The following is a 27,017-nucleotide window of genomic DNA, read 5'->3' on the forward strand; positions in this document are numbered from 1 at the left end:
GTAGTCCCCGTGTAGGTGGAGGAGAAGAAGGAGGGAGAGAGTGTGGCCGAACATTTTGTAATCTGCCATGCCAACCCCTAGAGCAGGCCAGAATTAGAGAAGTACAAGAAGTAGCTTAAAGGCACATCTACATCTCCTCCTCGTGGGCTCTCATTCTGGCTTCGCTTATGAGGAGGTGCAGCACAGGCTATGGCCTCTTTTTATTGACCAGTGCAAGTTATGAGTGCCCATTTCTTAAGGCCTGAGTGGGTCACACAGCTTGTCCAGTTTGGAACAGAGGGACCTTAAAATGAACTTCTTACATTTGTAGTAGTGAACTCTAGTGTGAAATTGGGTCTAGATACATTGGAATTTCCCAAAAAAGCACTGTCAGAGGGACTGTTCAAAACAAAAAGCCCCCAAGGAGTGAGTCATATTTTCCCTCTGAAGGCTGCAGATCTGAACCCAGAATACTGTTAAGCCTGGTAGTCATTACTCTTTCATTTTTTTAAACTGCAACACGATGCTGCCACAGATAGAGTGACTATACTAGCAGAGTGGTGGTGGGGTTTGTAACAATTCTAGTTACACCTTAAGACACTTTTCACCCCAAAGGATAATAGCTATATCATGCATGGAAACAGACATTCAAAATGCCTCTCTTCTGAGCACTGGGTAGGCCTCAGAGCAGACTGGGAAGAGTTAAAGGAGAGCAACAGAAAGGATAGAATGTTTGGAAAATGAAACCTACTATGTATGGAAAGCTTAGAGAACCGAATGTGTTCAAGCTAAAGGAAAGCAGATAGGAAGGAGAAACTGAAACTGTACATGCATAAAGTGACTCAACATGTGCAGACAAATTATGAAAGGAAACTGTTGTGAGGAGACAAACTCTGCAAAACCTTATTTAAAAAAAATCAGGGTTGAATCTTGTTCAAACACTTTCCTGGAGAAATCAGTATTTTCAAAATCCTCCCCACTGCTGGAGCCTTTCACTGTGGCAATGCAAGACTCTGGCAGGGGGTGGGCAGTGGAGGAAGGTTCAGCCTTTCCCCACTGTCCACACCCTGCCAGAACCTTTCCCTGCTGCTGGTCTTTCCCTGCTTCAGGGAAAGACTCCAGCAGTGAGGAGGCAGCAGGACACTACACTGCTAAAAACAGCAGTGGAGACAGGAAGGCAATGTGTGGGGAGTAGAGAGGCATGTAGGGTATGTACTCGGGTACATAGCCACACCCTGCAGGCATGTCTGTACTTGCCTACGCCTTGCTCACAGTCTATGCTGATAGTTACCTCCATGCTAGGGGAGGTCTACGTGTATGTACACTGCATCAGGGGTTCTCAACCTTTTTCTTTCTGAGGCAGCCCCAACATGCTATAAAAGCTCCACAGCCCACCTGTTCCACAACAACTCCTTTTCTGCATATCCAGTAGATTAAAAGCCAGGGCTGGCATTAGGGGGTAGCAAGCAAGGCAATTGCCTGGGGCCCTATGCCACAGGGCACCTGCAAAGCTAAGTTGTTTGAGCTTCAGCTTCAACCTAAGGCTGTGGAGCTCGGGCTTCAGCCCCAGTGAGTTGAACACCTGCCCTACTCTCTGGTTTATTTTGATGTTTCCTCTGAAACCCGCTCACGGCCCCCTAGTGGGCCCGAGACCGCTGGATGAGAACCACTGCACTACATGCCGCTGAAAGAAGCGTGTAGTGGAGATATACCCTACAGCACCACAGTAGTGCGCAGTATTCTGAAGGGAGACAGACATGGTAAAAAGGATCAGTTTTCACTATCCAATTAATTATTTTCTATGTCTCAATCAAGTTTCTTTTACACTTGTTTTTCTTCCAGTTTTTGTAGTTGTTCCTACAACTCTGCAAACTATTTTGATTTCCAAATCAAGCTGAGTTAAAATACCATAAGAAAAAAGGCAATTTTCTGGGGTTTTTTTTGTTCAATGGAAACAAAATACCATCTTTTCCCACAGACAACTAGATTTGTCTCCTTAACTGTTTTATTCTTAAATTTAATTGCCCACCAGATGGCAATGTGTACCAAGATTTTCCATACCACTGATACTAGATTTCCCGCTGATCCTCTGACACTACAATTACAAGACTTCAGACTGTTCTCCTCTTTTCACCCCTGACATGGGAAATTCCACAAGCACACAATGCTGGTATTATGATAGAACTTTTCCTCTTCCTGCAAGTTTTTCTGTAGAGGAAAGGATTTGTCCCCGTCAGGAAGTTTTCCTGATATTCAGCTTAAGTTTTCTTTTTAATTTCATTCCATTCCAGTTTGAGACCCTCAGGTCTTGTCTTCACTACCGCACTATATTGGCGCAGCTGCATTGATGCAGCTGCCCCGATCTAGCACATCTGGTGAAGATGCACTATGTCAACCGGAGAGCGCTCTCCCATCAACATAATTACTCCACCTCAACGAGAGGCCACCGACATAGCACAGTGTGGACATCATTGTAAGTTGATATAACTTACGTAGCTCAGGGGGGTGACTTTTCTCACACTCCTGAGTAACATAAGTTATATCGACTTAAGCGGTAGTGTAGACAAACCCTTAGTCTGCCAACTGTCCTTCAGGGAGTGAATTAGAATTTGATATTTTGGTATCATTCTTCAATAGGATTCACTCTGCTGAGTAGAAGATCCCGCTCAACAAGAGGAATTTTAAGATCCCAGGACTATGCTTCTAATAAGACCTCCTTGCACACACTAAATAATTCCTCTCCCTCTTCTTTGTACCTGTAGACGGCCACACATCCCTCCCTGAGTCATCACCAAGTTGAGCTAAACCCACTAAATTCTAAATATCTACTCATGAATCGGTTGCTGTAGGTCCCTTATTTTTATTGAGCTTCTTTGAGCTCCAAATTGTCTGCCTCCATTTAATATAATGCATATGCCTATCATTGTTAATTGACTAATTAATACTCAGTAAACTTCCAAAGGGTGATGTATTATTCCATTTTGTAGATGGGGAAACTAAAGCAGATATGAACTGACTTACCTGAGGCCACCTAGCTGCCAAGCATTCCCCTGGCATAATAGACTCTTTCATGAGCACATAGCCAGCTCTACACCAACCCCTCTCAGCCCTCACCTCAGAGTAGTGGGTACTGCTTGTATGCGTGCATTACAATAGAGTCCTGATACACATTCACATAAGCAATAAAAACATCGGTGCTTACATTTAAAAAAATAGTTTGGACTCTCTCCAGCAGAAAGGAGGAATGCAGTATTTTCCTCTCTAAAAAAAAAAATTTAAAAAAATCTAGCAAAGAGCAGAGCTTAATGATGTCTGAATAACACCACTTGGATTACGTCCAGGGAAGACCTGTAGGCAATCCAGAATTTTGGCCTTCCTAAATAAGTACATCTTTCTAGGGTTGAATTATCCAACAGTGTGTGCTTAAAATGATCCAAATTTATCTGGAAAGGATGGAGGTTTTGTTACTGTTATAATTTTTACTACACACAAGTAGTTAGGTGCCAGAGGTTATCATCAAATGGAAACAATGATCAAATTTACTGGGGACTGAATGAAGTGGAAGGCCGAGTAAATGTGTTTAGTTAATAAATAATCACTTATTTTCTTGGAAATGTGACAGCTCCAACTGACTTGGCGGGTGAATAAATACATCAATTTCCACAACATCCCTGTATTAACAGCTGAGTCTTGGTTTTGCTTACATGTTATCTCAGCAAACTACAGAACTTTAAACATTGTTAAACATATTACTTCTGTTACAGTTGTAGAAATATTTGTAATAATAACCACAGTGCGGGTTGCTTGTTGGCAACAGTTCTTTTTTTGTAAACAAAAGAATGAAACATTTCACTAGTGCGTCCACTAGAAAATTAAAACAAATCAAGAGTATTTGAGGATATTTGGTACTTGACAGAAAAAGTCAAATTTTACAATTTAATCAGTGTACCTGGCTCCTGTCATGTTCTCCATTCATGTAGCCTCAGCAAGCAGCTGGTTAACAGCCAGTTTCATGCACAAATTAGGCTTTGTCTACACTACAAAGTTTTGTTGGCAAAAGTTATGCTGCTTTAATTAAAGTGCGTTAAATAAAACCACTGTTGCATGTCCACACTAGCTCCTTGTGTCGGCAGAATGCATCCACACTAACAGTCCTTGCATCGACACAGAGAGCAGTGCACTGTGGGTAGCTAGCCCACTGTGCAACTGGCCGTAGAGTGCTTTGGGAAGGGTTTGCAATGCCTCATGGGCAGGTACGGCATCACATGATGCAGGTTTCTCAATTCCATCGTTCCAGGGGCATCCGAGTAGGTTGTCAGCTACTTTTCAACTGAGGTGGGGTGGGGGAGAGGAGAGCAGTGTGTCGGGGGTTGAGGAGACAGCAGGCTGACCAACCTATCCTGAACCAGGGGGAGGGAAATATCCTTTCCCCGCCCCACGTCAGCCCCCAGCTCTGCTCCGCACAGCAGTCTCTCCCGAAGCAGCCTGCTCTGCCTGCCGGCCTGCCTATGGTTCTGTGATTCCCTTGAGTTCTCCCCCTCCACAGCCTGTCTCAGTTATTGGGAGCAGCATCCTGAGCAGCTCTGTGAGCAATTCCTGCTGAGAAATGTCAAAGCAGCACAGCAGTCCCTCTCCTCCCCCCCGCCACCCCTTCCCGCTCCCTGTGACAGCAGGCTGCCTGCGGCTGTTCCTAGTTCAGGGCAGAACAGGACCATTCCATGTTAATGGTTAGTTCCTGGAGCAGAGCAGCACGCTCAGCTGTCAGATACTTCCTGAAGCTTTGAAAGGGGAGGGGCACATGCTGCAGGGCAGCAGAGATTAAAACAGTGAGCAGAGATGTCATGGCAGACATTGTGGGATACTGGTCCTGTTGGGATCCAGGAAGTGGGATGGGTGGAAGCCAAAGGACCTCCCCCCAGCCTAAGGGAAGGAGCCACAGGTCCGGGCTTCCAAATTATTGTGGGGGACAACTAAAGATATAACAGGAACGGGAGTGAGATCACAGGGCTAAACAAAGGGAATCTGACAGGGACACCGAGCATAAAACCCCGGACAGCGCCCACTGCTCCTCGAAGGTGTCAAGGGAGCCACGCCAATTATGTCAACAAAACAAACAGCAGTGTCTACACTGACACTTCGTCACTTCACTTTGCTGCAAAAAGCTGTATGCCTCTTGTTGAGGTGGTTTTGTTTTGCCGGCAAAACAGCAATGTTTTGCCACCAAAAGTAGCTTTGTGGTGTGGACACCTCCCCTGTTTTGTTGGCAAAAAGCAGCTTTTACCGACAAAACTTTGTAGTGTAGACAAGGCCTCACACTGCCCAAGAAGTTTATCAAATTAGCCTTTACAGAACAACTGTCCCTTGATTGGGGCCTGATCCAACTCCCACTACAGGCAACAAAATTCACTTCAGGGGAGTTGGAGTGAGCATCCTACAGGACTGCTGGGGACGGGAGGAAATTAGTTATATTATTTAAGAAATAGTATAAAAGCACGTAATTAGACACTTTTAGGCCCCAATTCAGGAAAGCAATTCAGGGGAGGCAGCATGGCCTAGTTGATAGTGCTCAGAACTAGGACTCAGGAGACTTTGGTTCTGTTCCCAGATTGGCCACTGCCCTGCTGGGTGACTTTGGGCAAGTTGCTGTGCCTCAGTTTTCCCATCTGTAAAATGGAGATAATGCTACTACTGACTTCCTTTGTGAAGTGCTTTGAGATCTGCTGATGAAAAGTGCTATAGAAGAGCTAAGTATTATCCTGGAAAGCATGTAAGTACATGCCTGTGCGCTTTCCTGATAGCATAAGCAGGTGCTGAAATATTTTCTTGAATTGTGGTCTTAACCCATGTAGCACAAGGCAGAGTTAAGGTTGTGTATGCTCACTTAGTTGTGTTATTTCTCATCTCTTCATTGATTAACCATGTAAATGTAATGGTCTCAACTATTGTTTTTTTAAATATAGTTTCCTAGGTTCTCCTATTTTTCAATGAAACCAGATAGAAGCAAAGTACTATAATCAGGAATTATTTGGTTTGACGTCAGGGGTGGAAGGTTCTGTCCTATGCAAAAGAGGAAGACAATGAGGACTCAGTGCAGGAGACTCTTGCAATGCTCAATTTCCTTGAGTGCACACCTTTATACACACCAGTATTAAAACTGCTGGACTGAGATTCACTTACTCAGCAGGTGAGTCTAACAAATCTTGATTAAGGCAAACCATTCAGAAAGTAGTGATCAGATACAAGTGGAAACCACAACAGGACAATCTCATCACAGTCACCTCCAGCAATGGACAATACAGCTTCAATCTCCATTTGTTACAAACTTATTTATAACTTTATCTTTTCTTATACAGTACCTCCTCGCTTAACGTTGTAGTTATGTTCCTGAAAAATGCGACTTTAATTGAAACAATGTTAAGCGAATCCAATTTCCCCATAAGAATTAATGTAAAGGAGGGGATTAGGTTCCAGGGAAATTTTTTTCACCAGACAAAAAACTATTTTTATATATAGATATAGATAGATAGATAGATATACATACACACAGTATAAGTTTTAAACAAACAAGTTAATACTGTTCACAGCTATGATGATTGTGAAGCTTCATTGAGGTGGTGAAGTAATTGTAGGCAAACTGTTTTTGCTAATGGAGGGTCTGTCTCTTTAACATCTAGAATTCAGGCAGGGGATGTCCCACAACAGTGTATTACCATGAGCAGCGTGACAGGGCAAGGAGCCACTGTCTGGCTTACTAAACCCTTAGATCTAGCAGGGGGCAGGAGTAGGAGGGAGGGGGACACCCTGACATTAGCCTCCCTCTTCCCTCCTTCCCTGCACAGCAAGCAGGAGGCTCCTGGGAGCAGCTCCAAGACAGAGGGCAGTGGGGGGAGGGACAGCTGAATTGCCCGCAATTGATAGCCTGCTGGGCGGCTGCTGCACAGGGAACTTAGGGGAACGGGGAGCTGATGGGGGGCAGGGAGCTGATAGGGGGGCTGCCGGTCCACCCTGGTTCCAAGCCCCCACCAGCTAGCTCCAACGGGCTGCTCTTCCTGCAAGCAGTGAACAAAGCAGGCGGCTGCCAAACAATGTTATGAGGGAGCATCGGGCAACTTCAAATGAGCATATTCCCTAATCGATCAGCAATGTAACAATGAAACAATGTTAACCGGGATGTCTTTAAGTGAGGAGTTACTGTATATACACGTATTAGTCTCCCATTTCCATGTTAACTCTCTTCCCCTGTCAATACAGGTTTAGTGTTAGTTCAAGCCAGTTTCTTCTAGCTTTCTCTTTTATTTTCCTTACAAACATGGTTACTCTGCATCTTTCTTACACTTGTGCAACACTATACACGATTACTCTGCAATTTGTTACACATACAGTTCACTTATTCATATGCTGTTAAACATGATCAGAAAAGACTCTTAAATAACACGAGGCTTCTAATCACACCTAAATATGGCTTCACTTCCAACACTCCCTACTGTGAAGCCATAGAATCTATTCTATGGCTTCATCAAGCCTGTAATTCATATATATCTCTTCTCTTTCCTAATAGCCTAACCACGCTCCTAACCTTCCAAATCAATGCAATTAACACCACTAGTATTATGTCTTGCAGTTACAAAGCCAATTGATATCATGCATATCCTTGAATGTTCCCCAATGCTATATGCTAACCTCCACCATGGAGCATTTCCCAGCATATCTATGTCACTGAATATTTTGATTCGCCCGGTTTAAGGTCAACACATGTTCTGAAAGTTGACTCATTAAGGCCTGCACATTAAATGTAATGGTGGTATCGTTTGACTTAACAGTACCTCACAGTACCTGGGCAACACCAATCCGAGGACCATAAACTGACAGACTGTGGATCTCATGTTGGGGAACTGGAAAAATTACCTTGTCCCCTATTCGGGTAACCTTCCTTGGACCTAAGCCTACAATTGACCAATCATAACATCAAACTTGTGTCCCATATTGAAAGTGTCTGACGCATGAGATTGCACAATATTTGCCTTCTCCAGCCTTTGCAACCTTGGCTTGACCTTGTCCCCATTGCCTCAGCCATGTTATGCAATTTTGGGTTTCTTTCTCCAAGAGGAACTCAAACACTGGCAATGCACTTTGCAGTACATCACAATGACATAGCCAAGTACCATGCCTCTTGAAACAACATAAGATATCTGGGGCTTCCCATACCCCCTCCCATTCTTAGCAGTACCTGAGGACAAATGACATATTCCTTTGATGTGTTACCTGCTATAGTAGGTTCCAACATCCTTAGGGATGGGACACTATACACTTAATACCTCACTTAATTCTGTGGCTACAGGTATTGCTAGTATCATGGGAAGTATCCAAGTTTCATCAAGATTGCACCTCTTCTGAGTGTGAAGAGACCCTTGAGTTACACCTAATCCTCAACAAATCTACTTCTTTTATTTCTGTCCATTATTCCAACATCTTATTTGTTATGAACCCAGGCACTTCCACACCTTGAGTTTCCTTTAGTCCTACCTGTAGTTCCTGTATTAAGAAGCTGCCATACCACAAACAGGTGATTGCCTTCAATACATTAGTTCATGATTTTTCCCATTTCATGGACGACTGCTTCCATTTCCCTAGAACAACTGTCCTGTTATTCTAGCACCCTGAACATCCTTTAAATCCTCCCTTATATCCTGATTCTGTCATTTACTTAACTTTAACAAGTTTTGCAATTGAACTCTCACTTTCTGATTTTCCTCCCACAACACGGTGATATACATATGATTCCATGGTGATGTTGCCAATGCCCCAACTCCTAGTACTGTTCCTATATCTCTTTTACATCTTTCTCCCTGCCTCTTTCCCTTTTAAGGCCACCAAATTTCCTCTAATGCTACCCCATCCACTGATTGTCTAAAAATTTGCACCATTTTTGCTATCATTTGCATATAGAAGTGCACATATTTTGCATGACTGAGCTGCTGTGGTAATATAAAATTGGTTAAATTCATTACTACAGGCATCATTTGGTACTGTACATTATACATAATCTGATGTTCACAATTTATCACTAGTCCATTGTCAGGTCCTGCCTCTCTTTTGGGGCACGGTTCATCATCTTGGTTCAGTTCTGGAGTAGGAGACGCTCTTACTCCAGTATATTCAGGAGTGGTAGTGGTACTCTGCCAGTCCCTAATGAAATTCCCAGAGCCGGTCAAAGTCTCAGTCACTTTCACTTTCCTGACATGGTGGGTGGATTCCTGGGCAACAGTTCAGTGATCTGCTCAAGTAACTGTAATATTTCCTGTGTGTATTAACTGCATGCTGTGAATAGCCACCTTAGCCATTATCACCCCTTAAACACATCACCCTTTGCAGATCCCCCAGTCCAAGTCCTTGATCCTGAGATTTACTTGGGCTGCAGGATCCTTCATCTTGGCTGCAGTCCAGTCTGTACCGGAACACTGTAGGCTTTCCTGCACGATTACTTGGGAACCGTAAGGCTAGGGTGGCATTCTACCTCTTATGCACCTGTCACGGCTTTGTTTCTCTGCTGTATCCCAAATTCCACAGACCCTAACATAGTGCATATTATGCCTCACAAGATGATCAAAACCTGAGAGAAAACAATTATTTTCGCTTCCCTCTTTTTTACATTAAGATTGCCTCCTGTCCTTCCCCTTGTATGGTTTCATCTGCGTAACACACAGCCATTGATTCACCACCCCTTTTCGTCCTTTATCCAAACCAGATATACTGATGGACTAGCTTTCTCCATTACCCAGGACCCTCCCAAATGGCTTTTGGAAGGGCTTTTTATCTGAAACATATTGCACAAATCCCTGCTCCCTAACTTCATACTCCTTGCCAGAAGCTTGGCCATAGAAATAACTTCTAATTTTTCACTTGCCTTCCCCTAAATTAAGCAGCTCACATTCTAAACTGCAATTTTATTTTTCTATCCTCGTTCTTTTTGCTGATACAGATTAACACAGCTACCACTCTGAAGCTTTGAATATGTTTTTCACAGCCGAGAGAACTTTTTGTTGTTGTTTTTGGTCTGGGCTCCGTTAATTGCTATATTTTGGCCAAATTACATTTTACTGACACTTTGATTTCTCTCTTCTTTTCTGAGGCTCAGCCAACATAGATTTCAGTAGTTCTACTGCTACATTTTTTACTATTCTTTCTCTGACAGGCGATGGTAGCTGTTGTGTTATTCATTTTTTTCTTCTTTACTTACTAGGTATTTCCCCCTTCTCTTTTTTGTTTTTATTGTTGTTGTTTAATTATAGACATCCTTTTAAACACTTGCACTTCCCCTCTAACACTTTAATACTTGCACTGCCCCGGCTGTCTATTTTCCTCTGAGCTCTGCGGTGTTCTGAGTCTGTGGAAAACAGCTTTTAACTTCACATTTCCTGAAATCACTCAGCATCAGTTTTTCATTGTCAAGTAAAACATTTCCCAAGGCCTCGTTGGCTGCTGAATCTGGGATTGTAAACTTTTCACCCAGAATGATCCAGTTTTCAGCCAGTGTTTTTGGCAGATTCAAGTTTACCTCTGTGCCTTTTATATTCCTTTTTCAGCTTAGCACAGTTTGTCTGCAAAACTGTACTCCCATACACAGTCCTTTAAGGATGGCTGTTTTCTGTTGTCTCAGGCTGTAAATAATCACATGGATAGAGTCCACTGCCTCTCTAGGGTACCGATACTATTTCTAGGGAGGGAAAATCCTGTCCCTGAACCTGGAACATATATCTATCCTCCCACACTCATCTTCAGCAAAAATTTCAACAAGTGGCATGCACAGCTCCAAAACCTCAGCATCTGTCACATGCTTCTGCCAATCTAAAGAATGAACCTCCTTAACTGTAAACACTGTGTGAGCCATAGCTATTGATATGTTCTCTTTGTCCTTAGAGATATTCCACAGCAAATGCACCATACAACCCCCAGCGTTCATCCAATCTGCTCCTAAAATCTCTGTAGAATAATCACCCACACAGCTATGAGTAACAGAAAACTACCTACAGTGACATCTAAGGGTTTAGTAAGCCAGACAGTAGCTCCTTGCCCTGTCACGCTGCTCATGGTAATACACTGTTGTGGGACATCCCCTGCCTGAATTTTAGATGTTAAAGAGACAGACCCTCCATTATCAAATACAGTTTGCCTACAATTGCTTCACATAACTGATAACACTTCGAGGCATCCTCACTCATCCAAAATAATGTGAGTAAATCCTCAATGACTGGGAGGAGATGCAGTATATCTAGCAGGAATGGAGGAAGGAGTTCCAACTGGTGGACTATGCCCTGTCCCCCAGGTCAGCTCCTAGAGTTTCTGCACCTCTTCCTCCAGTTCCTCATTATGCCTCTGCACGTCATAAAAGGTGATCCAGGGGTTCTCATGACTGCCTCCTTTTCCTTGGCCGCATCCTCTCCAATACCCAGGGGTTCCTGTGTTACCCTCAGAATTGGATCCTCTCAGCCCCTGGGTCCTGAGCCTTACCCTCCTGGGTATGCCGACAAGCACCGTCTGCTGCTTTCTCAACCAACATCTGAATGTAAGTACGGCCCCTATCAAACCCCATTTTAGCTGCCTCTCTCACCTCTGGAAGTGCCCATCAATAACAAGTTGTGGGTAGCTTGGACCATCACAAGTTGAATTATTCACGATCAGAGAATAAGAAAAAAAAAGTCACTCTTCATATTCTGCCCGGGGCTTGTTCGCTTTCTGTTTAACTGCACCAACAATGGTGATTGCCCCAACAGACCTGAATAAAACTCAGGTAAGCTCTGACCACAGGAACTACCACTGTCCCTAAGCTCCATAGCTCTGTGGAATACGCTACCCAACCCCAGAGCTGATGCCCTTTTGCAAAATTCTCTCCCAATCTCCTCTAATCAGATCACAAAATTCAATCTGCTCCCCAGTTTTCACAAGCCACTGTAGAACTTCCTCTATGCTCCCACTTCGGAGCCAAGGACCTATTTCTTTCATTATGGCTGAGCCTTCTCTGGGCAAAAGATTTTAACCCTCACATCTGTACAGGTACCACTACCCTGATTATTTTGGACTCTGGACGTGATTATAGGCTCCACAGCACCAAGGGCTTTAGAATCCAGATTTTTCAAGGAACGAAAAAGTGGATTATAAGGAGCTGGAACTACTTCAGACAGTGCAACACTGTCCACATTATGCCATTTTTCCTTCCAAAAGTTTCACTGTGATTAAAAGTTCCTGTCAGTTCTGTATTTTCCAACAGCTTCTAACTGTGTTTACAATGTACCATGCTGCTCCTTGAGGGCATGTCTACACTGCAGTATAAGCCCTAGGTTAGTGGGACTTGACACAATTGAGCCATGTAAGGGAATTCCTGGGTCTTGAACATCTACATTGTTTTTAAGCCATAATATGAAGAAAAGGGAAGTAAAACTCAACAGTGACATCTACTTCCTAAGTTTCCCAGACCTGAAGATCTCTGAATAAGTTTGAAAGCTTGTCTCTCTCACCAACAGAAGTTGGTCCAAAAAAAGATATTACCTCAGCTACCTTGTCTCACTAACCTACGTTAAGACTTTCTAATCTGTGCTTGAACCTGGGGCTCTGGCATCCACACTGCAGCACAGAGACCTGAGTCAAAGTAACCCTATCCCAGAATCCCTCGCTCCTGAAATGTGGCTGCTCTAAACCCAGGACAGTGATGCACTGCAGGAAACTTTAACTGCCCGCCCTGCATGTTACAGGAAGTTTGACCAGCCTGTCGAGCAATCCTTTGGGTCTGTGCACTCCTAGCCACTGGAGTCAGCAACATGGAAGAGGAGCCTTTTGATGAACTTCTCTTGCTTGCACTTTCATTCCTGTGTCAGGAAACTGGCAGAGCATCTGCAAGGCACTAGTGAACAGTTTGGTGGCATTTTCTGTCCCACCCTGATGGAACTGGAGGAGGAGGAGGAGGAGTTCCCTGGCATCGCAGACTCACACTGGCAGATGCTGCTCAGTATAATTGACATAGTGACTGCGGCCCTCTACGTAGACCACATCATCCACACCCCTGGGATGGCCAGCAGTGGATCCAGCACTTTTGCATGAAGAAAGCCACGTTTCTGGAGTTTTGTGAGCAGCTTGCCCCCACTCCACCCCAGCATAATGAGACACAACTCAGGTCACCCTTGCCAATCCAGAAGTGGGTTCCTATAGATGTCTGATAGCTGGCTACCCCAGACCGCTACAGGTCCATTGCCAACCAGTTTGGGGTTGGGAAGTCGACTGTGGGTAAAGTTGTGGCACAGTAATTGAGGCAATCAGGCGTGTGGTTTACCCCAAGGTGGCAAGCATTAAAGATATTCCAGCGGTAATTGCTGGCTTTGAGAGAATGGGGTTTCCTGCCTGTGCCAGGGCCATTGATGGGACTCACACTCCCAGAGTTTGCCCTCCTCAAGGAGCACAAGTACGTAAACCACAAAGGATACTACTCTATTATTATGCAGGCACTAGTGGACCAGAGGCACATTTATGCATGTCAATGTGGGCAAGTTCATGATGCCACAGTTTTCGGCTGCTGAGAAGTTTATATTCATGGACAGGCTGGGAGGCTACTCCTACCAACTGACATAAACAAGGTTACTGTCCTCACTGTTATTCTGGGAGACCCTTGAGTACCCACTTTTGCCTTGGCTTATGAAACCATACCCTTATCTCAGATGCCCTGGCAAAAGGAGATTTCATTCCACTCTCAGCAGATGCAGAATGGTTACTGAATGCGCTTTTGGCAGATTAAAATCCCCTTGGAAGTGTCTACAGACCCATTTGGATTCCAGTCATCAATGCTGTGCACATTACTGTGGCTTGCTGCACTCTTCACAACCTCCTGAATAGACCTATGACAGTGAGGGGACACTGGATTGGTATGCTCAGCCAGAAAGTGCACCTACCTCTGCGGGAGCTGGTTTCACCAAGGCAGCAGAAGTAGGGAATGTTTTGTGTTCTCACTTTATGGACTTGCCTGGCCCAATAGAAGAGGGGGGAATAATATCTGTACAAATGTGCTTGTGGGGAAAAGTGGCTCAATTGTTTGGGAGTGGGAGGGCTGTGCTTGGGAGGAGGGTAGGCTTGATTGCCATGCAATGTAAGACTGAATGACATGATGAATAGTGAATGGGGGGGTGAGGTAGGAGGGGCAGAATGGGTGTATTGACAATGTATAGAAATGTGAATTGCTGTACCTAGCTAAACGGAGGAATACTGTTTGCTTACTAATGCTTAATTGCCCCTGAACATGTTTGTAGCTTTATCATCTCAAATCATGATTGTATGACGTGATGCAATGATAGCAATAAACTTTCCTGAAAACATAAGCTTTATTTGTAAACAAGTCTTAAAATAGTAAACCAGTCCAGCTGCCATTACAAAACCAGACACAAAAAAGGGCAGGAAATAGTAAATCATGACACAATGCCCCTACAGCTGCATGTCCCCTGACCCCATGTTCTCCTTTCCCTGCTTTACACATTTTCCCCTCACTTGGCAGCAGAGGTTCACCAGAGAGGGGGTGAAGTGGGAAGGCTGCATGGGGTTTAGTTACCTTGGCCCAGCCGCTCATGAGCAGGTGCTTGGGGCCAGGGCCGGCTTTAGCAAGAGCGGGGCCCGATTCCTGGGGGAGGGGCTTGCTGCAAGCCCCGCCCCCAGGAATCGAGCCGTGCCGCGCCGCGGGGGGGACGGGGGGGGGGAGAGACCCGAGCCGCGCCGCGGGGGGGGACGGGGCCCGCGCCGCACCGCGGGGGCCGCGCCGCGGGGACCAGGCCGGAGCCGACCTGAGCCGCGGGGACCGGGCCGGGCCAGAGCCGCTGGGGCCTGCGGGAACGGGCCGCGCCTCCCCGGAGCCCTTCTCGCGCCCCCACCCCTCCCACCCCCACCCCAGCTTACCTTGTGCTGCTGGCCCGCCCCTGCTTCTTTTCAGACTTCCCGCGAATCAGAGATTCGCGGGAAGCAGGGGAGGGGGCGGGGCATTCAGGGGAGGGGAGGAGGGGCCGGGGACGTGAGCTGGGGGCGGGGTGGACAGCTGCAGCGCGGGGCCCTCTTGGCGCGGGGCCCAATTCAGCCGAATCGGCTGAATTGGCCTAAAGCCGGCCCTGCTTGGGGCGGCCAAGTGGAAGGGGTGGCAGGTCCCTCGGTCCCTCTTGGAGGGAAGGACCTGCCCCTGAATTGCCGCCAAAGAAGAAAGCGACGCGGTGGAGCTGCCGCCGATCGTGATCGCGGCTTTTTTTTTTCCCGCGCCGCTTGGGGCAGCAAAAACCCTGGAGCCAGCCCTGCTCATGAGTCATGAATGCATGGGCTGCTCTGAAATGGAGTTGTCCAAGCTACTGCTGTACTGAGGGTACATTGCAGGGTGATCATCATGTCATGGTGCTCAGGAGGCAGCAGGAGCCATTATGGACAGGAGTTGCTGGAACAGTTCTCTCTGTTGAAATCTGTTCTCCTCCCTTAGCCACTGTTCCTGTTCCAGGAACTGCTTTGCAAGTGCCTGCTCCCTCGTTGAAACCCTGTCCTCCACCGGGGAGGCGTGCCTCAGTCTTTCCTCCTGCCTGTCAGCATGCCGTTATTTCAGTCTGTCGTCCCTCTTCTTCTGGTGCTGGACCTGCTGGTCTACCCTCTCAGAACTTCATCAAGGAAACGCTTCCTTTTGGAACATTCGGTGAAGGTACGTTGACATAGGGATTGAGTTCCTGAAGAACAGCAAAAAGAAGAATAGGAGTACTTGTGGCACCTTAGAGACTAACAAATTTATTAGAGCATAAGCTTTCGTGGACTACAGCCCACTTCTTCGGATGCATATAGAAGAACAGCAGGCAGTGCAGGCTGAGGGGCCTGAAACAGGTCAAGAAACAGAAGGCTATTATCTAAACTAGCCCATAGGAGGAGCAGAATTAATTATTGTGGAATCTCAAGGACATAAATTGTAACATTTCTAAAGTGAACCAACACATATTGTGAAGGGGTGTTTCACACCTCATACTGTCTCTGGATACAGCCTTGTTAATTGTAGTTACAGAAGTGTAGAGACAATGGTACATTTAAAATTATAACCTTTTTTCTGTTTCATAGAAATTTCATAACTAATTGCCATATGGGGCTGGTGGTGAGGGAGACATGTGTAGTGTCCTGTCTGCAAAAGGCTTTTCTGCTATTTTAGGTCTTTCACATTTTGGAAGGCATAACTGTTCTGATGCCCTATTGCCAGAGAAGGATGTTATTCCAAGCTGTTGAAAGGAAACCTGCGGTGTATGCAACTGACGTATTTAACAGCACATTTGTGAGTGATTAGTCAGTTATAGAGGGGGCCTGGAACACACACCCTTCCCCACATTGTATAACTAGCTATCTGGAGCTCCTGCTTCAGGAAATGCTTGCAGCTATCAGTGGCCAGGATTGAGTCAGAATCTGTGGGGAACCAACATGACGCTGTATTAGCTCACAGACGATTTACCCAGTTATTGCTGTACGCAAATGTGCTGAAATCTACAGCTTTTCTCCACTCCACATCCAGCACAGTTCTGGGAAAAAAACTGACACTCCACTTATACTTTGAAGAAATGATTTTGTGCCCCACAGACCGCATGGACTCTCGTTAGCTGAAATGGACTAGATTTGGAAACAGAATACTGCTTCCCAAACACTCACACTCAGTTCACTGTTTACAGGCAGCTTCCTAGAGACAGGAGTAAAATTTCTTATTACTGAAAGGACTTCTGTGATTTAACAGTTAAGTTGTAAGGGTTGTTTGAAATTCCAGGTCACCATTTTGAACTCCATGCGGTGATGGGGAGGGGAATGGGGGAGGCCAAGGCAGGGCCGCCGAGAGCGGGTTCGGGCCCTGGTGAAAAATAATTTCCCGGCCCCCCAGCAAGGGCAGACCGGCTAAACAGGGCTGATGGGGGGGGAGGGGGAAGCGGGGCCCCGGGCCCCCTTCTGGACCGCTGGACCCCAGTAATTTGTATGGCTTCCCCCCCACACACATCAGCTCTGGGCTACTGTGATGCAATCTGCCAATAGTGGCCACATGCTGGTAGCTGAGGCTCATCATTTTTGTAATGCTTCTTAGAGCAGAAATCCTTCCCGGTCATGTAATAATAAACTGTACATTTGAGCCATACACTTACCAGACTCTGGGGCAGCGTCTGTCTCCAGTGGATGTGCTGCTGGCTCGGTAGCAGGTTGTTCCAGGGGAGGGGAGGAAAGAAGGGAAAATCAAACACTCTTCTGAATAGGGACTGAGAATTTGCTGTTGATCCTGATCTAGAGCCTACTCTGGGACTGGTTCCATTTAAAAAGACACTTCAAACTTTGCACTGGGAACCTGCTGCGGGCTCCCCCAGTCCCCATGCTGGATTCAGGGGCCAACAGGGCACCACCCCGGCTGCCAGAACGTCATGAAGCATGATTGGCTCTGTGCTGGGTGCAGTGCCCAGAACCTGGTCAAAGACATCATAAAATGGGCCTGGCATTGGCAAGTTGCCTGAGGTGTGGTTCTTGTCCCTGGTCTTCCAGCACTCACTCTTCAGCTTCTTAATATGCTCCCTGCACTGGTCACCTGTCTGGAAAACCTCACACAGAGCTGCCAGCTTTTTAGCTATCTCTGGTACACATGTAATTTCTGGTTTCAGAGTAGCAGCCGTGTTAGTCTGTGTCCGCAAAAAGAACAGGAGTACTTGTGACACCTTAAAGACTAACACATTTATTAGAGCATAAGCTTTCGTGGACTACAGCCCACTTCCTGGTGCTTTTGCTGAAGTCCACAGTTTTACTGGCCTCACAACAGAGATTCACCAAAATTTGGCTGTACTCCCTTCACCATGAAGCAGTTCACTTGGCAAAAAGCTTGAGGGGATCATTCTTCATTGCAAACCCAGAGAGTGATATGATCGTGTGCTTGCAGACCGGTGATCAGAACGGAATGGGTTAACACTGACCTGAGCTGCTGCCGTTTCCCAAGCGGGGAGAGGGTGACTTCCATTTTCAGTAGAGTGGATTGGAGATTGTTGGGATAGAGAGGACTAAGGAAGTTGTCCCATGGAATTGTGGGATACTTCTGACAGATTATTGGGACACAAGTCCAAAGAAGTAGCGTCTACACTGCAAAGCAATAGAGCGAACCTTGAGTCCCAGCTTGACTTGTGCTCAGACCTTGTGGTGTCCTGTGAGCCTGGGTTTGAGTCCTGGGTTAGCACAATTGCAGCATAGATGCAAGGGGTGTTAGACTTGAGCCCAAGCTCAAGCATGGGCTTACATTGCAGTGTAGACATACTGTAAGAAGCTCACATTCCTGAGTTTTCTCAAAGCCTCCAAACTTGTACATAGTGTCAATAGTTCAGTGACCTTGTTTCTCAATTCTACTTCCTGCATTTCTTTAATCTGAATTTTATATTTTCTGCATTCCAGTTTCAGTGCTGTGTTTTGTTTCACAAAAGCTCTGGTTAGTCACTGTTAACCCCATACCACCATACATCTTACCCTTTTCTTGACAAAAAAAGTGGCTTTCAAGCAGATTTGTCACTGCTTCAAGCAGATTGTGGCTTGTGAGGATGTTACATTGGGCAACCTGACATCAGCCTCAAGTAATCAATCTGTTTCTCTTCCACCGGAAGATTTCAAAACACTTTATAAACATGCATTATTTTGGAATCAGAGCATTTGTGTGAGGTGTAATCCCACTTAACACAAGAGAAAAGGTGCAGGCAAGATTAATAACTAGTCCAAGGCTACACAGGAAGATTGTGGCAGAGGCCCAAATCCTCAAAGGTATTTGGGTGCCAATCTCCCATTGAATGATCTGAGCCTAATTGACTTAAGTGGGGTTGCAGAGGGCAGCAAAAACAAATTACTTACTGTAAAGTAATTATTACACCATAGAGATTTTGAATTTCCTAGCTCACCAAACCCTGTTTTGTTCCTAATGAACTAACTGTTCTTTCTTTGCAATGCAACATTGTGTAGGATATCAAATAGGAAATAAGGTCTTGTACTTAAAGGGAAATCCAAGATTTCTGTATGATAACAAAGAGTAGAAAGTCTAGGAACAAAGAATGCCAAAGATAGCATCCAGACAACAGGAAAAAGTTGGAAAGTCTGTCTTCTTTAAAGCACAGCCAGACAGTCTCTTCCTCGAAAAGTTATCAGTTAGCTTGAATATGCTAATCCTGCTATTCTTCCAGTAAATTCTATTTTGTCCTTTGGTTGTATATTTCTGAAGCTTGCTACTTAGTCCAAGTCATGTTCAATAACACACCAAGAGATATAAGCGAACTTAAGGATACGTGACATTCTTTTTCGCATCCTTTCCAATTCAGGAAGCTTTTTTCACATTTCACCACCACACCTTTATTTTTTCTAATGATAAATCTGTTATATTGAATTCAACTCAGGTGCATGCAAAGACTTACTTTCTTAATCTGACTTTGGACTGCATAGCTACATCATAGGTTCCTTCTTCCTTCTTATTAAAAAGCAATACAGTCCTTGGCAGGTGACTTCAGAAGAACTTCACTGAGGATTAGAAATAACATTTTCAAAAACACAGAAGTGACTTAGGAGTCCAAGTCCCACTTTCAAAAGTGATGTAGGCCCTGGGTCAAGCAATGTACCAATGAATCAAATAACATGCTGTAGTTGTTCCACTTCCAGGGAGGTCTCTGTACCCAGAGGTGGGAGCTGCATTTGTGTTGTACAGATTTGTGATCTTAAACAATTGCTTGTACTTTTTTCCCTTTAATTTACAGTTACCCTAATGATTTGTTTGAGAGTTCTCTTTTTCCCCTACTGACAGCTACTCTGTGACTGCACTACTAACACTAACAGTTTAGGTGCCTTTTGGAGAAAAAACCCCCTCATTATTTTTGCGCTGAGCAGAGTTACTGTCTTATTAAGTGGCCTTACTCATTCTGCTACTGAAAAGTTTTGTAATTACATAAAGAAAAATATTGTCTGCAATTCTTGTCATTAAATTGGCAACAATTTTCTTCTGACCCCACCGCTGAAAGATTTGACATTCTCAATTAGTTTCATGGCATTTAGCTATCAAATATACTCAGAGTATATTACGAGAAGAGTTATTCAAGCTGAGTGTCCTGTCTGGAATCTTCTGCCCAAACCAAACATTTTTCCTGAAAGTGTCCTTGAACTTGTGCTTCTTTCCCACCAGGGCCCTTTACTTCTGTGTTTACTGTAGCTTCTGCATTGCAGTAGGTTGCAGCAATGCTTCTCTGCAGTGAGTACATTCTGGTGGAACATAAGAGAAAGTTACTCACCTTGTGCAGTAATTGAGGTTCTTCGAGATGGGTGTTCTTGTAGTGGTCAGGTGACAATGCGTCCCAGCACTGTTGATTGGAGATTTTCGGTAGTAGTGCCTGCGCATGCACCGTAGCTGTCTCGCAGCACTGCTGGAGTCTCGTTCAGCGTGCACACAGCCCGACCCCCTCAGTTCCTTCTCTACCATAGAGACCTAGTATCAAACTCCAAAGTAGGGGGAGGAGAGCGGGTAGTGGAGCACCCACAGGGCCACATATCTCAAAGAACCACAGTTACTGCATAAGGTGAGTAACCCTCTCTTCTTCAAGTGCTGTGCCTGTGGGTGTGCCAGTTCAGGTGAATGTAGAGCAGTGTCCTTTACAGCTGGGGGGACTTTGGAGTTATATGCATAGTGGAAGAGGAGAGGGCCTTAAGGCCTAGTATGGCATCAGCCGTGTGATCGCATAGTGATTGGTGAAAGTATGTTCTGATACCCATGTGGCAGCCCTTCAAATTTCTGAAATAGTACATTGTACAGGAATGCAATGGATGTTGCCATGGCCTGCGTAGAGTGGGATCTGATCCCTATCGGGGGTTCCATCTTATTTGTTCGGTAACACAAGTGAAGGCAGCTCAATACCTGGTAACACAAGTGAATGCAGCTCAATATCCACTTTAAAAGCCTCTGTTTGGATATGGCAGCCCCTTTGGACCATTCCGTCATCAAGGTAAAGAGCCTTGTGGATTTACGGAAAGATTTCATTCTGTCTAGGTAGAAGGCTATCACTTACCTAACATCCAGGATGAGTAATGCTGCTTCCTGTGAATTTTTGTGAGGTTTAGGGTAGAATATAGGGAGATGAATAGATTGGTTAATGTGGAAGGTTGCCACTTTGGGAAGGAATTTCAAGTGACGTCACAGTGTGACCTTGTCTCTGAAGATCATGTATGGTGGATTGGCCATCAGTGCGTTTACCTCGCTAACCCTTCTCGCAGATGTGATAGCTGCCAGGAATGCTAGCTTCATGGACATGTGTAGTAAGGAGCAGGTAGCCAGAGGCTAAAAACAGAGGTCTCATGAGTCCCTTGAGGACTAGGTTTAGGTCACGTGGGAGTGGATAAGTGAACATCAGGGTGGAGATTCTGGAGGCCAGCTAGAAAATGTTTTGTAGTTGGATGTGTAAATATCGAGAATCTGCCGATCTTCTCATGGAAAGTGTTGATCATCGCGAGGTGTACCTTGATAGAGCTTAAGGACAGGCCTGAGTTCTTCAGCTCTAAAAGGTACTCTAGCACCATACGTAGGGGTGTGAACTGGGGGTTAGGCTGTTTGGTTAGGCTCCATGTGGAAAACCATTTCCATTTTTGCAGGTAAGTATTGTGTGTGAATTCATGTCTGCTGTTCAATAACACGTTTGACTTGTTCTGAACAGGTTAACTCATGTAAATGGAACCATGGAGGAGCCATGTTTTCAAATGGAGTTTCTCCAAGTCAGGTGTAGGATCCGACTGTTGGCTTGTGAAAGAAGATCTGCTCTCATTGGGAGAGTTCATGGGGCGTGAACAGACATATGCAGCAGTAGTGGTACCAGGTCTGTCTGGGCCATGCTGAAGCAATCATGATGATCTTGGCCTTGTCTTCCTGGATCTTGCGTAGTAGTGGGATTCAGGGAAATGTATACATGAGTGTCCTCTCCCATGTGAAGGCATCCATGAGTGTCCTCTCCCATGTGAAGGCATCCCCCAAAGATCAGGGCCCTAATCTCACCCTGGAACAGAATAGGGGACATTTGTGGTTCTGTGCTGTGGCGAATAAATCAATTGAGGGAAACCCCCATTGATGGAATATCTGTTGTAGCACAGCAGGATTCATTTTCCACTCATGCTCCTGGGAAAGCCTTCTACTTAGTGTGTCAGCCGCGGTGTTTTGGCATCCTGGAAGGTAGGAAGCTGAAATGTCGATGTGGTGATGGATACACCAATTCCATAGCCTCATGGACTCTGTGCATAGGAAATGGGATCGGGCGACCCCTTGTCTGCTAATGTAGAACATGCACATGACATTGTCTGTCAGCACCCATATTGATTTGTTCCTTATGAGTGGTAGAAAGTGGAGGCAGGCATTCCTTACTGCTCTGAATTCTAGCACGTTTATGTGGAGGCGTGTCTCCGATGGTGACCACCTGCCTTGTACTGTGTGGAGATCTAGGTGTGCCCCCCAGCCCAGTAGGGAAGCATCTGTTGTGATCATGATTGAGGGAGGTCTTTGGTGAAAGGCGATCCCTTCACAGAGGTTTTTTGGGTCTTGCCCACCATTGTAGGGATGCTAGAACCTTTGGTGTTACCATTATGTGGAGGCTGTGTTTGGTCGGCTTGTATACTGAATTCAGCCAGCCCTGGAGACACTGCATGTGTAATTTGGCATGCTTTACCACAAATATGGTGGTGGCTATGTGTCCAGTGGTTGTAGACAGGTCCTTGCCATGATTTGTGGGCAGATGGAGATGGTGTCTATGAGATGTTTTATGGCCTGAAATCTGGCCTGAGGTAGAAATGCTCTGGCTTGAACTGAGTCCACGTGTGCTCTGATGAAGTCTAGATGTTGTGTGGGTACCAATGTTGACTTCTGGATGTTCAGTTGCAACCCCAGTTTTAGGAAGAGGGAGCTGGTCAGTTGTGTGATTGTTTCTGTCTCTGTATGTGTCCTTTGAGAAGACAATCATCTAGGTATCGAAAAAATATGACCCCTTGTTTGCGCAGGTGAGCTGAGATTACTGCAAGGATTTTGGAGAATACTTTCAGTGCAGTAGACAGGCCGAATGGAAGTACTCTGTATTGAAAATGGCAGTGTCCCACTGTGAATCTGAGGAATCATCTGTGAGCAGGATGTATAGTAATGTAGAAATATGCATCTTGTAAATCAAGGGCTGAAAACCAGTCCCCCCATTCCAGCATGGGGATAATTGTGCCTAAGGTGACCATCTTGAGTTTTTGGGAGCGTATGAATTTGTTGATTTTTTATAGGTCTTGTATCGGGCGCCATCCACCACTTTTCTTCTGGGTCAGGAAATAGTGGGAATAAAAACCGTTCCCTCTGTATTGTATTGGTACTGGTGCCACATGCGATCTAGTTCCAGTCTTAAAATGTGCTTGTGAGAAGGGTCCCTGAAGAGGGATGGGGAAGGGGTGGGGTAGGATAGAGGGGCAAGAAGTAAAGGGGAGGGAATAGCCTGACTGTACTATTTCTAAGACCCAATGATCTTGTGTAATGGGCTCCCATGCCTGGTAAAAGTGATGCAGGTGGTGACCAAGTGGTGTAAAGGGGAGGCTTCGACCAAGCCTTCAAAACAGTATCAGCAACTTCCAGGGAGGCCTGTAGGGCCATCCTGGTGACTAATTGTCCTTTGATGAGCACAGATTTGATTTGTGCTCTCTTGTCCTCAAAGAGATCCAAGGTAAACTCAAAAAGTTTTCCATAATTGTCGTAATCATATTTAGCTAGGAGGGCACTATAGTTGGCAATCCAGAATTGTAACGTTGAGGATATGTAGACCTTGCCACCCAAGATGTCCAGTCGCTTGTGGTCTTTGTCTCATGATGTAGAGCGGTGTTGAGTTTGTTTGGCCCAGTGGTTAGCTGCTTCAACCACTAGAGAATTTGGTTGTGAGTTGGAAAACAGGAAGTCCATTCCTTTGGCTGGCACATAATATTTTCCATCTGCCCATGTGCATGTTGGAAGGGTGGTGGTAGGAGTCTACCAGACTGTTTCCGCAGGGTCAAGGATGGCATCGTTTATGGGTAGAGCAATTTTCGATGAAGAGGATGGTTGCAAGATTTTTAACAGCTTATGCTGATTTTCTTGGACTTCTTCTAGGGGAATGTCCTAACTAATTGCTATGCATTTGAATAACTCCTGGAATTGTTTAAAGTCATCAGCCAGTGTGGGTGGAGGTGACATAATGGTTTCATCAGGAGAGGAAGAAGAATTGTGTGCAATGGACACTTCCTCAGAACCAGTTTCTTCCTCTGGTTCCTTGACCATCTCCTCTGTGGCTACTAATGTCATAGGAACTGGAAATACCAGAGGGGATCAGAGCTCTCCTCTATGTGGCGAGAATGTTTGATTATAATGGGCTTTGTATGCTGCCCATGGGTCCCATGGTGGCCACTGCATGGGGAATACCATGGGAGGACCCATCCATGGTGGGCTGTACCATGGGTAGTGAGGTTGTGCCTGATGGTCTTTAGGTTGCAGTGTCTCCCCAGTAGATTTATGTTGAGGTGTGGGGGAGCATTGTGATGAAAAGACTCCATCCTCTTGGTCCTTTGTCATTGTCACTCAACACTGATGGTGCTGTAGGTGATGTCGGTTGTGTGAGGACTGGTGGTCCTTCTGTGTCGAGGAGAGGTGATTGGGGGCACAGACGCAACAGTGATGTCTTTCTGCGTTAAAAATTGTTGCAATGTTGGTGGATGTGACATGATGTTTTATCTGTGTCAGTCAGGTGTTTAGTCAGCTTCTGTTTCACTTTTGTTGGGGTCGGTGGGCCCATTGCGGTGCCATCTGTCAGCACTGAGCAAGGCAGAGGCATCATGGTCATAATTGGCACTGGCGGAGGTTGCATGGTCGGTGCTGTATCCTATGTGGTCGTTGGTATGGTCGGTGCCGAGGAGGAGACATGGCATGGTTCGTGTCTCGACTCCTTGCTCTTATGTATGACGTGGCTAGTGCTGGGGAAGTCATACGTACTGACTCTCAGGGTCATCGGCACCAATAGTAACGACCTCGCAGGGCACTGTTTCTTTCTGTGCGGTTCCCTTTGCGGAGCGGTTGAGGCTTGCTTCCTTTTTTCTTGAGAGGATGGAGCCATGCTCTTGGTTGGTTCAGGCCGAGTTGGTGAGCACTTGGGAGAAGGCTTTGGGGTGTCCTTTTCTGATCCTAGTTGGAGCAATTTTTCCATAAGGATAATTTTGAGACAGAAATCCTGGTCGCGCCGGGCTCTTGCCTTCAAGTTGTTGCAATGGGTGCACTTGGATGGTATGTGCGTCTCTCTGAAGCATCTCATGCAGACAGAGTGCCCGTCGGACCGTGGGATGGCCTCCCTGCAGGAGCCGCATATTTTGAAGCCAGAGAGCCTGGCATGATCAAGCTACTGTCTCAGGTGGACAGAGAACTTTTGCGGTTTGTGCTCCGAAGGGAGCCAGGAACCAGGGAAAGAAACTAAAATGTTCTTTTTTTAAAAAAACACTACAAACTAATTAACTATCTAGCTAAGGAAACAAATAACTGAATCGATCAACTATCTATTTTTATTATCTCTAAGGGGAGAAGCTGTCACACTCCCCTGAGCTCCATCTTCAGCCAAGGACTGTTGAGAAGGAACTGAGGGGGTCGGGCCATGCGCATTCTGAACAAGACTCCAATGGTGCCACAAGACAGCTATGGTGCAAGCTTGGCCCGAACAGGCACTGCTTATGAAAATTCTGATCAACAGTACCAGGATGCACCATCACCTGAAGTGGAGCACCCAAAGGGACAGCACTCGAAGAAGAAAGGTGCCTTCCTGATCATTAATGGGGCAGCACCTGATGTGCTTTGCGCCATATACCAGGGTACATAAAGCACCACTTAAAAAGTTAATACATTATACCTGTCGAGTGTTAGGAATCAATAGTTTGCTGTCAGGCTTAGACAGGCATCATCCCATGTAACCAGTTTGCATTCTATAACACTATAGAAAATCCATAACAATGCATTAAGAATTTTAGCAATACTATCAGACACTCTAGCTTTTTATCAAAACCAAAGGCTAATCAGATCAAATAGACAATATCCTCCAGAGCTAAAATACTTAATTTGTTTTTGAATTTACAACCACTCTCCTGGAAAGTTAAAGTGAGAAGAACTAGCAGGCGCTGTCAAATGTTCTTAATGACCACTTTGTTTCTGATAAGTCTTTGGGTTCTGCATAACACTTTATTCTTGTTTCCTTGCTGACCATAGGGATTGGACCTAGTCAGCTAGCGAAAATTCCTCACTTAGGCAACTTGACTTCTAAGTCCCTGTCAATACTAAGTTTACCAACAATGAAGAAAGTGTTGTGGTTAACTTTGGGCTGTGGTTCCTTTGACATTCCTTCAACCGCACTGTTTTAAAGTGAAGTGGAGGGTGGGAGAAACTCAGGAAAGTATATAACTGATTCCAAAACACACTTAGCCCTAATTAAAGAATATTGTATGTGCTTCAGCAGCGGAAAAGGTGGGGGTGGGACAGATGCCAGAGGACAGCCAACGTTTGTTCACAAACATATATGAAGTTTGATAAACATACAGAGAACTGACACATTAGAATTAATAAACCTGGATTTGTCAGACACGTGCTGCTGAGCATAGGACCTATGGAACTCCCGTTGTTTTCAACAAGTGCTGGATCAGACATTTAATGCTTACCAATGCAAGCACTCCCACGGAAATCAATGGGCCCGAATCCTCTCTCACTTAGGTAGGTTTTACACTGGTGTATCTCCATTGACTAACAGAATTACTTCTGATTTACGCCAGGGTGAGGAGAATCTTGGCAAACCCGTTTATAACCTTCTTACCATAAACTTGGAAGGTAGTCTTGCCATTGGATTTGGATCAGGCCCATAGTGTCCATTGACTTCAATGGCATTTGTCAGTGTTTTCAGGATTGGGATCTTGGTTTCCAGATCTGTGAAAAAAAGAATAAAAGTACAGACTGTAATAAAAAATTT

General features: G+C 45.4%; 1 long non-coding RNA gene across 2 annotated transcripts in view; it reads right to left on the reverse strand.

Annotated features, from left to right (window-relative positions):
- Window positions 1-15,190: 15,190 nt before the first annotated feature.
- LOC117881096 overlaps window positions 15,191-27,017 on the reverse strand; it is a 57,534-nt gene continuing 45,707 nt past the window's right edge. The window contains exons 3-6 of one of the 2 annotated variants that reach the window (XR_004646686.1): window positions 26,865-26,974; window positions 19,419-19,521; window positions 17,139-18,111; window positions 15,191-15,704 (exon numbers count right to left, since the gene is read on the reverse strand). This is a non-coding gene — a long non-coding RNA (uncharacterized LOC117881096). Of the gene's footprint in view, window positions 15,705-17,138; window positions 19,522-26,864; window positions 26,975-27,017 lie in introns of both variants that reach the window. The other variant, XR_004646685.1, reaches the window with a different exon arrangement.

This window comes from Trachemys scripta, chromosome 7, assembly GCF_013100865.1.
Source record: "Trachemys scripta elegans isolate TJP31775 chromosome 7, CAS_Tse_1.0, whole genome shotgun sequence".
In the NCBI taxonomy this organism is placed as follows: domain Eukaryota; kingdom Metazoa; phylum Chordata; order Testudines; family Emydidae; genus Trachemys; species Trachemys scripta.